This window comes from Phaethon lepturus, unplaced genomic scaffold (genome assembly GCF_000687285.1).
Source record: "Phaethon lepturus isolate BGI_N335 unplaced genomic scaffold, ASM68728v1 scaffold18773, whole genome shotgun sequence".
NCBI classification, from domain to species: domain Eukaryota; kingdom Metazoa; phylum Chordata; class Aves; order Phaethontiformes; family Phaethontidae; genus Phaethon; species Phaethon lepturus.
This window is the reverse complement of record NW_010528611.1, coordinates 3,203-15,731: the sequence shown is the minus strand read 5'-3', so window position 1 is coordinate 15,731 and position 12,529 is coordinate 3,203.

Genomic DNA, 12,529 nt, shown 5'->3' with positions numbered 1-12,529 from the left:
CCTACAGTTACACAGCAGGCTGCTATAGGTCTGAGAACAGCAATCAAGTATTAACCCAGTGCCATAATCTTCAGTGCACCCTGCTGAAGAAACCATGTATTTTGCATTGCATCATCAATAGTTGCAGAAACACAGTTCAACAAAACTCTCGAATGTAAGATACAGGTTTTGTGATTATTTCTCACTCACATCTCTGAAACAGAACAGATATAGAATACAATCCAAAAAGTCTTAAACCAACTCTAATCAGTTAAGAGGTTTAATCTGCCTATTTCTACTGTGGCAGGGTGTGCACTAGTCAAAAGGAGCACAAGGCTCAGAATCTCCTTTCTCAAATCCAATCTGCCTTCTCAACCAGAGTGAAAGTACCACCACCAACTAAACAATCCCCTCATTTTCTCCAGCTGTAAATCAGGAATAATAAATCCCCAGTGGCTTTCTGAAGAATACTTCAGTCAATGTTCAGACTGTGCAGTCTGGAGATCTACAAGGGCTATGTTTTCCACGTTTAAAGTATAATGCTATCAGCTTTCACAGGAAAGCACACACATGTAGAGAGAATGTTTTTACTTTGAAGAGTAGAATTGCTGTTAGAAAAGTACCCCCTCCCCCCTGAACTTTTACTTATATTAAAACCTGTGAAGTGTAGGTGGCTAGATATTAAAAAGACTATAAAACAATACTGGCAGGGTCTGGATGAAATCCTGTCTTGTTTCTTTTCAGCCAGAAGGACAGCAGCTACACTAAGAAGCTATTAAGACACAGGATTTGAACCAGAAAAAATAGTTCAAGTTCTTTAATAATGAAATGTGAAAAACTGTCACAAGATGTGAAAGATGCTGGAAACACAAAGTAAGTTGAACTCCAGCCTAGAGACAGAATGCATGATGTCTGGGGTCCTAACTACCACATCAAACTCATTACTGGATCGGGGAAAAACAGTATTAAATGTCTTTGTGCAAAAGTGACAGTACTAGTCCAGGGAGCGCAAGTCTTTTCCTGGCACTGCATGCACTGAAGCATCTGGCACTAAGAAGTTAAAAAACAAGTAAGAGAGATAAAGCAATCCTTGAATGCTGTTTTCAACAAAAGCTGATTAGCCTTACCTTGGAGACAGGGAGTTGAAGCAATACTGGTTTGTTATGCTCTTGCCCAGTCCTCCACATTGACAGATTGGGAAGTGTAATACAATCCCTATACTACTATTATGTAGCCAGCTACGAGAAGTAAAGCAAATACACTTTCAGATGGGTGAGAATAAGGCATGGAGACAAAGCAAAATCCCCTAAATCAGCAACCAGCCCTAATCAGATAGAGGGTTGAAACAATCATTTCAAAATACAATTTAACTGTGCTAATCCCTACTATATAAAATGAGGGTCTGTCTGATGAAAAGAGGAGGTTTGGCCTGATAATCTGCATGTTAAATTCCAAATCTCACCAAATGAGTCTGCCTGTCTGCAGGACACAGAAGCGACTGAACTGCTGCTCAGTATTACAGTATTAATAGGTCAGTATTTTCTCCATTTATAAGCTGGCAGCACAAACCACCTTGACATTAGCATAGAAGAATCTAGCAAATCTAGCAAAATTACAGTTTTGTAATCAACTTCTAAGAGCCTACTAAAGCATGTTTTCAATTATTGCAACACCACTTGGCAAGGAAAGGATAAGAATCTTTAGCATGCAGGTTATTCATTACCACTCAAACAAACCTCAGCATTATCACACCATCGAATGTGTAGGCAAAGGTGCTGACCCTCAGAAACAAGATACTACCAACAGAATCGGGTAAATGCTAATATATGTGCTAATATATGTGCACGCCTCTCCGACAGCAAAAGAAAAATTTTAGCGGAGAATGATAAGAGGATAATCATTAATAGATTTGTAGATTGTATGTGTGTGTGCATGCTCATCTGTGTTTAGTACACAATATACCAATCAAAAAAATGTGAAAAAACAATTTCAACCTATTTGGCACTGCACTTAAACAGTAGTCTCTTCAAGTTTAGCAGCAATGAAATATCATCACATTCTTCTGTTTATATAGCTTATTCTTGTTACCCATCCTAAAATCTTGACCATGTCTCAGACACCACAGGGACAGCCCAAGGGGCCACCACAGCTGGACGTGAGGACTTGAGCAGTTCTCACAGGCCCCACGGCATACAGGAGCCACAAAGCCATCTGCTGCACACCCCACCTGAGCCACGTTGCAATGACAGGGGAGGAACGATATGGTTCGTGCCCTTTCAGAGTCTCTCTCCTTCATAACAACAAACTGCAGAAGCCCCTGCAACTCATGCCAGTACTAAGTGACAACTGGATCTTGCCACCTCCCTTTGCTAAACAAAACTAGACCACAGGAGTACCCTAATCCACCTCTAAACCACTTGCCTGCCCAATTTCCAGGAGACATAGAAGCACCAAAACCTGTCACCATATGAGCAAGTCACACCTAAACCTTTAAAAAAAATTTTATCAAACTAGCCAGTGTTCAACATGTCTTTCTATTCAAAACCTACATCTAACACATGTGCTTCATAAAATACCTTAAACCTCAAGGAAAAGGTTTGTTTTGATCGAAGAGGTGTGGAGGAAGCAGACCCTGAAGCTGCAATCACCATGGGAGCAAAACAGACACAAAAGTAGCTGGCACTCACAGGGGATCAGATGGTGAACTTTTCGCCTACAGCTGTCACACAGATCACAACTCTTTTGCTTGGTGCTGTGTGAGACACAACACGAAGCCAAACCCTGTCCCAAAATGCTTAGTATGTATGGCCACAAAATAATGCACACTAATAGCTAACTCTGCCCCAAAGAGTCCTCTTGAAGGCAACTGTGGTCAACTGAGATACAGCAAATGGGTGCTGCTGTGTTGTGGCCCAAAAAACAAAGCTGGCCAAGGAAGGAAGGAAGGTTACTTAAGGTGGAAAGATGACACAGATATTTTAAAAAAACCTTCAGTTTTCTGGACTCAGAAGGAATTGGATTTTCAGCCACCTGAACTTATCAAAAGGTAAATACGAAAAAAATGCTACAGCAAGCATCTCAATAAATATAGGAAATAGCTGCCTTTTATAAAATACGACAGTGCGACAAGTGTAGGTAGATGCTAATTTTAGTGGCAAACACTGTAATCTTGGTCTGATCAACTATCTCTGTCTATGCTGGATGCCTCCGCCCTCCACGATACGAAGACAAGTAGCAGACTACTGGCAGCAGCAGACTATCTGCTAAGCAACTCATCCAGGGAAAGACAGAGGTCTTAAGACTTCCTTGTACACATAGTTCATCTCACAACTGAGATGTGATAAAATACAGCAGATCCCATTAAACTCAACTGAAAGACTGCCATTAATTTTAAATGTTACCTACAGGTATATAAAGATGTCCTGGATTCAGGGACAGACCTTAAGGAATAATACATAAAATGGAAGGAAATCGGCCAAAAATCTGTTTGGAGTTTTATATTGTGTTCCTGCCTCTGGTGAGAAATGATGCCTTGTGCTTTAGATTCAGGGTATGACAGCAGTTTTACAGAAAGCTGTTGTGGTTTAACCCCAGCCAGCAACTAAGCACCACGCAGCCGCTCGCTCACTCCCCCCTCCCCCAGTGGGACAGGGAGAGAATTGGAAAAAAACCTGGTGGATTGACATAAAAACAGTTTAATAGGACAGCAAGAGAGAAGGAAACAACAATAACAACAATAATAATACCGACAAAGGAATGTACAAGAACAAGTGATGCCCAGTACAGCGATTGCTCACCACCCGGCGATCGACAGCCCGTCCCAGAGCAGCGATTTCCCCCCTCCCAGCCAACTCCAGTTTATGTACTGGGCATGATGTCATATAGTATGGAATATCCCTTTGGCCAGCCTGGGTCAGCTGTCCCGGCTGTGCCCCCTCCCAGCTTCCTGTGCACCCCCAGCCTTCTCCCTGGCAGGCCAGCACGAGAAGCTGGACTGTCCTTGACTACTTAACAACAACCCAAAACATCAGCACATTATCAACATTTTCTCATCCCAAATCCAAAACACAGCCTCGCGCCAGCTTCTGTAAAGAAAACCAGCTCTACCCTGGCTGAAACCAGGACAAAAGCCCATGCAGTTCTTTTAAGACTTTTTTTAATTTGCAAAGAATAGGTCACTTGGTCATACTGAAAGTAAAAATGGAAGAGATGGTTGTGATTTTTTTTTTTTTAACAAATACAGCTATGTAACATAAGAACTTAACATACCCAGGCTCAAATCTCAGGAATCCACTAGCTATCCTTGCAGAGAGCCAGGTGAAGATTTGTGGTCAGTTGTATCTCATAGAATCATAGAATCTTTGGGTTGGAAGGGACCTTTAAAGGTCATCTAGTCCAACCCCTCTGCAATGAGCAGGGACACCTTCAACTAGACCAAGTGGCTCAGAGCCCCGTCCAGTCTTAAGGTCTCAACTCCGAAGCGTAGGCTGCCTGCTCCCCACCAGAGCATTTGTACCACTGTGGTACATATTAAATTTCACAAAACATGGGCTAAACATTATGAGCATTTTATTTCAAAACAATGTATCTGCAATATATATTCCTTGCTTGCCTGAAACAGAGCTGGTCTGAGCGCTGAAGACAATACAGACACACAGAGAAAGAAGAACTGTCTACTGTGGGGGATGTAGCAGCACACTTTTGTTTTCTAAGATACTTTTTGATACGCTTACAGTTTCTCAAGTTTTGATTATGGATTAAATTCACTAAGATAAAGACAACCAAAGCATAACATTCTTCCTCTGTATTTACACTTCACAGAGAGACATGCATGTATATGAACAGGCTTGATTTCCACTGCACTTCACATACCAACAGCCCACTCCATAGACCACGCAAGCATTGACAGAGCTGTTGCCTGTGCAATGAAACACTGATTATATGACCTAGATTTTGTGCAGTCCAAAATTCCAACTGGAGGACACAGAGAAACGGAATTACAGAGAAATGATGAATTTTCTTTTCCCTCTGACATCAGTATCTGCAACATTCAATTTGAAGACACATACACTATCTAAGTAGGAAGTGTTTTTAGAATGTGTTTCATCGCTCCTTCATAGTCTAGAAATACAGCATTTGTATTAATACGGAATCTAATTTTGTGCACTGTTTTTATAAAACAAGAAGAACACATAAACTTGATAGTGAAACAGTGAGATCCAACAGGTCAATGAAACTAAGATCTGCCTGATGTTTCTCTGCTGCTGCTAAAACAAAGCTAAAGAGTAATCTTGTTTGCGTGTGCTTTAGACACCCCAGGCACCATGCAGTTTCCTATAACCGCCTGCGTCATTTCTGTCAAAAACATGGTAATTTTAACTCAGGTAATTCCTTGTTTCAGTAATTTAAATTCTCAGTCATCTGACTTCACTATACACTTAAGATTGTGTAACCCACCAATATGACCATGAACAGCAAGTAATTAAGGTACCAAGCTATTCATTCCTTATCTACAAAAATCTCCCTTTCAGAACTACTACTGCCTTCTTAAAGATGAACTTATCTAAAAAAGGCCCCTACTCCCATTTTCCAACCTACAAAGTTGTATGTGATACTGCTGGTAATGCACACGTGCGTACACTGAGCACTACTGGCAAGCAGGAGCACTAATCGTTCAGGGGCATTGCACACATATGCACAATTGCTTGTGTGTACGCAGAACCACTGCTCCATGGAGCACTTTTCGGTGGAGGTACTGAAGAGACAAACGAGACTCAGAATATAACGTGGCTTAACACCTTGCACATGAAATACTTAGTCAGCTCATATTGAGCACCTCAATTCAAAACATGCTTTAAAAAAATATACATTCAAGTGCTTTCATGATTCTTTCTTTTAGTGTTTTCTATCTAATTTGATTTCCATTCTTATCTGGGTTAAAAGTAACAAAACCTTTTTTGGGGGGGGTCAGATTAGTTTTAGCTTGGCTGAGTTTCAAAATCATCACACTGCCACACAAATGTTCACGTAATTACGAGCTAGGGAACAGCACAACGGCTGGAAAAGCCATCAGGGCAGGGCTGCTGCTTTTGGTGATGATATTGTTTATATGAATGGGAATATGAGACCACAGCCTAAAATAGATGGTATGAGTAGTACTTCAGAGATCATTCTCTCTCCACAGATTACAGAGAAAGCTTTGATGAGCACTTCAGACCAGATAACAACCTGTTTAATGGCCGTCACACTCATTTTTATCTTTTACTTCTAATAGAAAGCCACATTTATTTACAACAATGAAACCAAACATAAGCTAGAAGTTTCACTTTCAAATATTATAAAGATCTTATGATTCAAGCAAAAATCAATACTGGTGGTGACACAAAAAGTAAATTGGCTTGCTTTTAGTAATTAGAAATAAAGATAGCCTGTTAGGTATTTTTCTGTGTGAACTTACATAACTTCAACACAAACATTAATAGAAGCGTGGAGTACATGAGAACATTCATTAAAATGAAAATGGGGATAGTGATTTTCAAGTCAGTTACACTTCCTCGACTTTCCTTCTCAATATTTATACTGGAGTTCAGTTTGCATGTATTATCCATGGAAAGTATTAAACATTGAATATTACAATTTTTGTAGCAACACACAGTAAAGCCAGTTTAAATGAGTTTGCACTCATTAGCAAACATCAAACAAAGAGTATGGCTGTTGTCGATAACTATGGGTTTGTGCTGAATCATTTTATTTACCAGTCACATTCATGCTCAGCCCAGAGATGACTTCACCTACTGAATCAATGAATAACATTGACCTCTGAGATGTAAAAAGAAAAATGCCTTACTAGTAATACCACATAAGAGCATTCTTAAGAGAAGAATTATTAGATAAGGAAAATTGACCAGGCAAAAATCGGTAGAACATCTGAACAGCTATTTATTTTTTTCAAAATGAACTGTAGAAACTAGATGTGTATGTGTTAATATTTCTGATCAAAGCAAACAAAGAATTTAGCCTCACCTCAAGCTCTAGTCCTCAACGAAATAGCTAAACCCATACAGGTGTAATGGTTGCACAGCCAGCTACAGCACCCTTTCCATTCCATGTAGTCAGCATAAAGCAGGAAAAAAATGTGGCAAGGCTGGAGGAACCTCTGTGAGTCCCACGGTGAAGAGTTTTCTACACTAGGCACTGAATTAGTCTTACAACAGCCAGCAATGAAAGCAGACCCAGCAGTTCAGGTGGCAGTGTTCTTTATCACATGGTGGGACAGTGGCTCAGTACCAAGCTGAAGGAACAACTATCCCCAACAAATCACAAACAACAATGCTTAATATATCTCAACTTCTTTTTATGTATTCCTTTAATCAATTTAATTAATGTAATTAAATAGAATCATTACACGAACTGAAGAAATCCTCTATATCAAGGAAAGAGCCTGATAGAAAAAAGAATAATTATTAATATGCATTATAAACTCAAGACGACGCTTTAACCAAATCTCCAAATTCAGAAATTTTAATTCTATTACCACTCAGAGCAAATGCAGCTAGACTCTTTATAGCCTTTTTCCAAGAAAAGTTGACAAATTTTTCCTGTCATCCCTGTTCCCACTCTCCTTGGTCAAAATGGTCTAAAAGCAACAATTAAAATTGACCATTAATACCAGCAATATTAAAATTACGTAATATCCGAAACAGAAAATCATGATAAACTCAGAAACAAAATTAAGATTAAACATAATATAAACAAATAGATAAAGGCTTTATGACAAATGCAGCTACCTGTGGGTAACACAGGTGAAATTTAATTAACATATGCCATTGCGAACATTCCTTGTGCAATCAATGACAATCCATAACTTCTTCTTAAGGGTCTTATAAAATATGAGTGTTTAGCTCAGTTCCTGACACTCTTCAACATTTTTGTGAACCTGGATGTTAAAAATCTTTATATTACCTCATTGGTCAGTCTCAGTACAAATTTACAAGCAAAACTGTGTATCAGTTACAATGCAAAAGCTGTTGAGATTTCCTGTACTTTCCTGCATATATCCAGTTTTCAGTGTTCTTTTTATTACTTCATAGCATATATCTGAACTTTTGAAAATATCCAAAAATTTCAACCTGAATGCATCATTTAACCTCACTGTGAAGCTATCAGTATAAAAAATAAATGTTTCAACTAAAATATTTTGGTGTCCATCATATTCATATGCGAAGTATTGTTATACTTCTAACCGATTATGTTGGTTATGTTATGCACACATAATGCAGAGTTTTTATAGATGACCAAAATAGTATTTTGGGAGTCAAACTATTAGTTTTAGATTGCTTTTTGTTTTATTAATGTAATGATTTTTAACCAAATCAATCAAAAATTGCTGAAAAAGCACAGATTTTTTTTTTCCCCCAGGATGTTCTATGACTAAGTATTTACAAGCTTTAACACTCTAGACTTGGTTCATTCTCTTGGTTTAACACAAAAACAGTGTTATGAAAACAGAAAAAAACATTGGGTTTGGCCTAAAAGAAGCATCTGAAGTTTATCATGGGAAAGAGAGAAGAAAAGTAAAAGTAACAGAAAAGGAGATTGACTTAGTGGTGCGAGACAGAAAGAAATGCCTTGTCCTTGACTATAACAGAAAACACATAGAGGTTTTTAAAACTATGAGTTTTCTACCCTGTCATCACCTGGTGATGTGTTTCTGTGTTTGTTTGCTGTAATGCATGTATCTATAATTAAGTCAACCCCATACAAACGGAATTCACTTCTCAGAGGTGAACTCTCAATAGACACCTGCCACTAGCAGCAGCAATGTGGCCTGCTGAGGACATTTAAAATATACATGAGGATGACGTAAAGATGTGCAAAAGGAGCCAGTAACACTGTTTAAAAGTGAACTCATGCAACCACTGCTTTCTTCTGCATAACAGGAGGATGTTTTACTTCAAACAATTTTCAGATAACCCTACTCTCCAGTAACAAAAAGACGGATATTTCAGGGGAATGGCTTCACAAAGGGTAAGAAACCAACAGAGCAGAAAAATATTTCTAAGCTTTCGTTTCGGTCAAAGAAATGTCAGGTGTCACAATACTTCTGCTCATGTAAAGTTAAACACCAGGATTATTTAGTTATAAATCCAGAGTCATCTGCTCTCCTAATCATTCTTATTACTTACTATTTTTGTTTATGCATGACTATTCAGTTGCAACATGCAAAATACTAGGAAGATTTAAATTTTCATCAAAGGTACTATAAATAGTGACAATTTTTCTCCTAACAAGTTTCCGAGCTTCAAATAAACAATACTGTAAGAACCTTGTTCTTTCAATTTTTTTTCTTGCCACTGCATTGCATATCCTTATTTATAGACTTGTGTGATTATTCCTACCCGTTCAAATTGCTCATTTTCTTATTTATACTCTCTTGTGATTATTCTCTACCTGCTCAAATTGCTCATTCTCATCTTTGCTTTAATCAGTGCTTCTAGAAATTTTTCTCTGTTAAAGCAGACAGCCTAAAAAGAGAACTGCAGAAGAACTAAGGCAACAAAAGCAGATTTATGGATGGGAGAGGCCCTTAACTTTAACTACTGTCAGAGATTGACTGGAGAATCGTAGAGTGATATTTGGAGAAGAAATCCCCCTCCTAGGACTAAATGTCAAACTGAGAGAGTCACATACTCAATCTGCAACTGCTTGCGACTCCACCTTAACTGTGAGACCAGAAAATCTCATCATTTTACAGTTATCTTTCATACTGAGTAATTCCTTTCTGGCATGCTATCCCATCAATGCTGATTAATGTCACTCCACACAAAGCTAACAGGGGACTGACAGAGTCTACTCTATATAGGCTTCGGATCTGCTCATTTCTCTTAGGTAATCTGAATTTGCTGCACTTACTTACATTAAATTAGAATATAATAAAAATCAGTCCACATCAAAAATAGGGGAAAAATGGTTAAGCCCATTTTGGGACCTAGTACTGGACCACCCCATTTGAAAGCCATTAAAAAAAGATGAGAGTCTTTGTACCTATTTAGGGAAAAAAACCCAAAAACAAACCAAACATTTTCTTGTATCACCAATGTTGTAAAACACCTTTCTGACTGATGAAAATTATAGTTTCAGTTTTGCTCTTTTTGAAAATAACAAAAATTCTCCAATTATAGCATAGAGGTTTTTTCCTAGCTAATGGTTTTTCATTCAGCTTCAATCCCCAAACGCTGGGATTCCTCTACCCTGTGGACTATGGTCACTCTTAGCTTCATTCCCAAATTAACTCATTCTCAGGCTCCATTATGGAGAAAGCCAACTTGTTACCAAGTTACTCTCCGTGTTATTTGAAAAGTCATGGCAGTCAGGTGAAGTCCCTGGAGACTGCAAAAAGGGCAACATTGCACCCATTTTAAAAAAACGTAGAGGACTCTAGGAACTACTGACCTGTCAGCCTTACCCCTGTGCCTGGGAAGATCATGGAGCAGATCCTCCTATAAGCTATGCTGGGGCACATGGAGGACAGGGAGGTGATTCGAGACAGCCAGCATGGCTTCACCAAGGACAAGTCCTGCCTGACCAGCCTAGTAGCCTTCTATGATGGAGTGAGTACAGCAGTGGACAAGGGAACAGCTACAGATGTCACCTATCTGGACTTCTGTAAGGCCTTTAATACGGTCCCCCACAACATCCTTCTTCCTAAATTGGAGAGATTTGATGGGTGGACTGTTTGGTGGATGAGGAATTGGTTGGATGGTCGCATCCAGCGGGTAATAGTCAACGGCTCAATGTCCAGATGGAGATCAGCAAAGAGTAGTGTCCCTCAGGGGTTTGTACTGGGACCCTCATCATTAAAACCCTCATCAATGACATACACAGAGGGATCAAGTGCACTCTCAGGAAGTTTACAGATGACACCAAGCGGGGCAGGTGACACACCTGAGGGATGAAATGCCATCCAGAGGGACCTGGACAAGCATAAGAAGTGGGCCCGTGTGAACCTCATGATGTTCAACAAGGTCAAGTGCAGGGTCCTGCACCTGGGTCAGAATGGGCTGGGGGATGAAGGGACTGAGAGCAGCCATGCTGGAAAGGACTTGGGGGTACTGGTGGATGAAGAGTTGGACACGATCTAGCAATGTGCGCTCGCAGTCCAGAACGCTGTCTCCTGGGCTGCATCCAAAGAAGTGTGACCAGCAGGACAAGGAAGGTGATTCTGCCCCTCTGCTTCACTCTGCTGAGACCCCACCTGCAGTCCTGTGTCCAGTTCTGGAGCCCTCAGCACAGGAAAGACATGGACCTGTTGGAGTGGGTCCAGAGGAGGGCCACCAAGATGATCAGAAGGATGGAACACCTCTCCTATGAAGAAAGGCTCTCCTCATTGCAGAGGGTTGGACTAGATGACCTTTCAAGGTCTCTTCCAACCCAAACTATTCTACAGTTCTATGAACTTGCTCTTCCTGGGAAAAAGGCAAATCATGGCCAAGAGGTTAGTTAGCTCCTGACAGAGAACATGGATGCAAACAATGCCAAGATTGTCTCCTTCTGCCAAGGGCACTCCAACACTGTTTCAGCATGCTATGTGTCCTCAGATGCCTTCACATCATGCCTAATGGCAAACTATCATGCCTCTAGCTTCAAGTTTCAAGAATAGCATTGCTGTGGGCTGCATTACCTTTGGCGCTTAAAACTGAAGAACCACACACACATATAAAACAAACAAAGAATATGTCAACGCCAAAGGAATACTCCATGAGCCAAAGGCAATGCACTGTGGTCACAGTGTATCTGCTCCACATGGTGCCAGGGCAATCCCTGTCACAGTACACAAAGACAATATAGACACCGCCTTTATAAGACAGGGAGAGAAACCAATCAACTAAATAAATCATGAAACACATCAAAAGGAGAGAGAAAAAAATATAACGAAGGAAGTATGGAAGAAAAGAATTATGTTTTGGTTTTTCACATTAGTCTTCATGGAATACTTTAGAAACCAGAAAATTATCTGTTTACAGTAACAAAATCTTGAAAGTGGCCAATAATAGTTCTACAACACTGTATTTGCAAATTGGGTATTTTAATAACATTAACTTAATAGATAACAAACTCTGAACTAATCATAAAGATCATGAAATGTTCATAAATTGCTACTGAGGAAACCCAATACCTTCAGAGAAAAAGGGTAAATATTTAATTAATATTTAATTAAATCTTAGGAGTCCAATTATCTGTAAGGGAATTCTAAAGAAAATGCTAAAAGAAACTGGAAGACTGGAGTAGCCAAAGAAAGAGAACTTCAAAAACATGTCTGTACAGAAATACTTACCAATCTGCTATGCAAGTGAATGTCAATAGTTCATCCTACTCATTTAAATATGCATGCCTTTTTTTCCAGTGTGTTTTAAGGCATTTTATTCCATAGAATCAATTTTTAAGGTTACCCCAAATCCAAAACAGATGGAAGATAATGAGGAAAAACCAGAAAGTCAAAGCATAATTACAATTTTTAACACACTTTTAGGGATGAACAATTTGTCAAGCT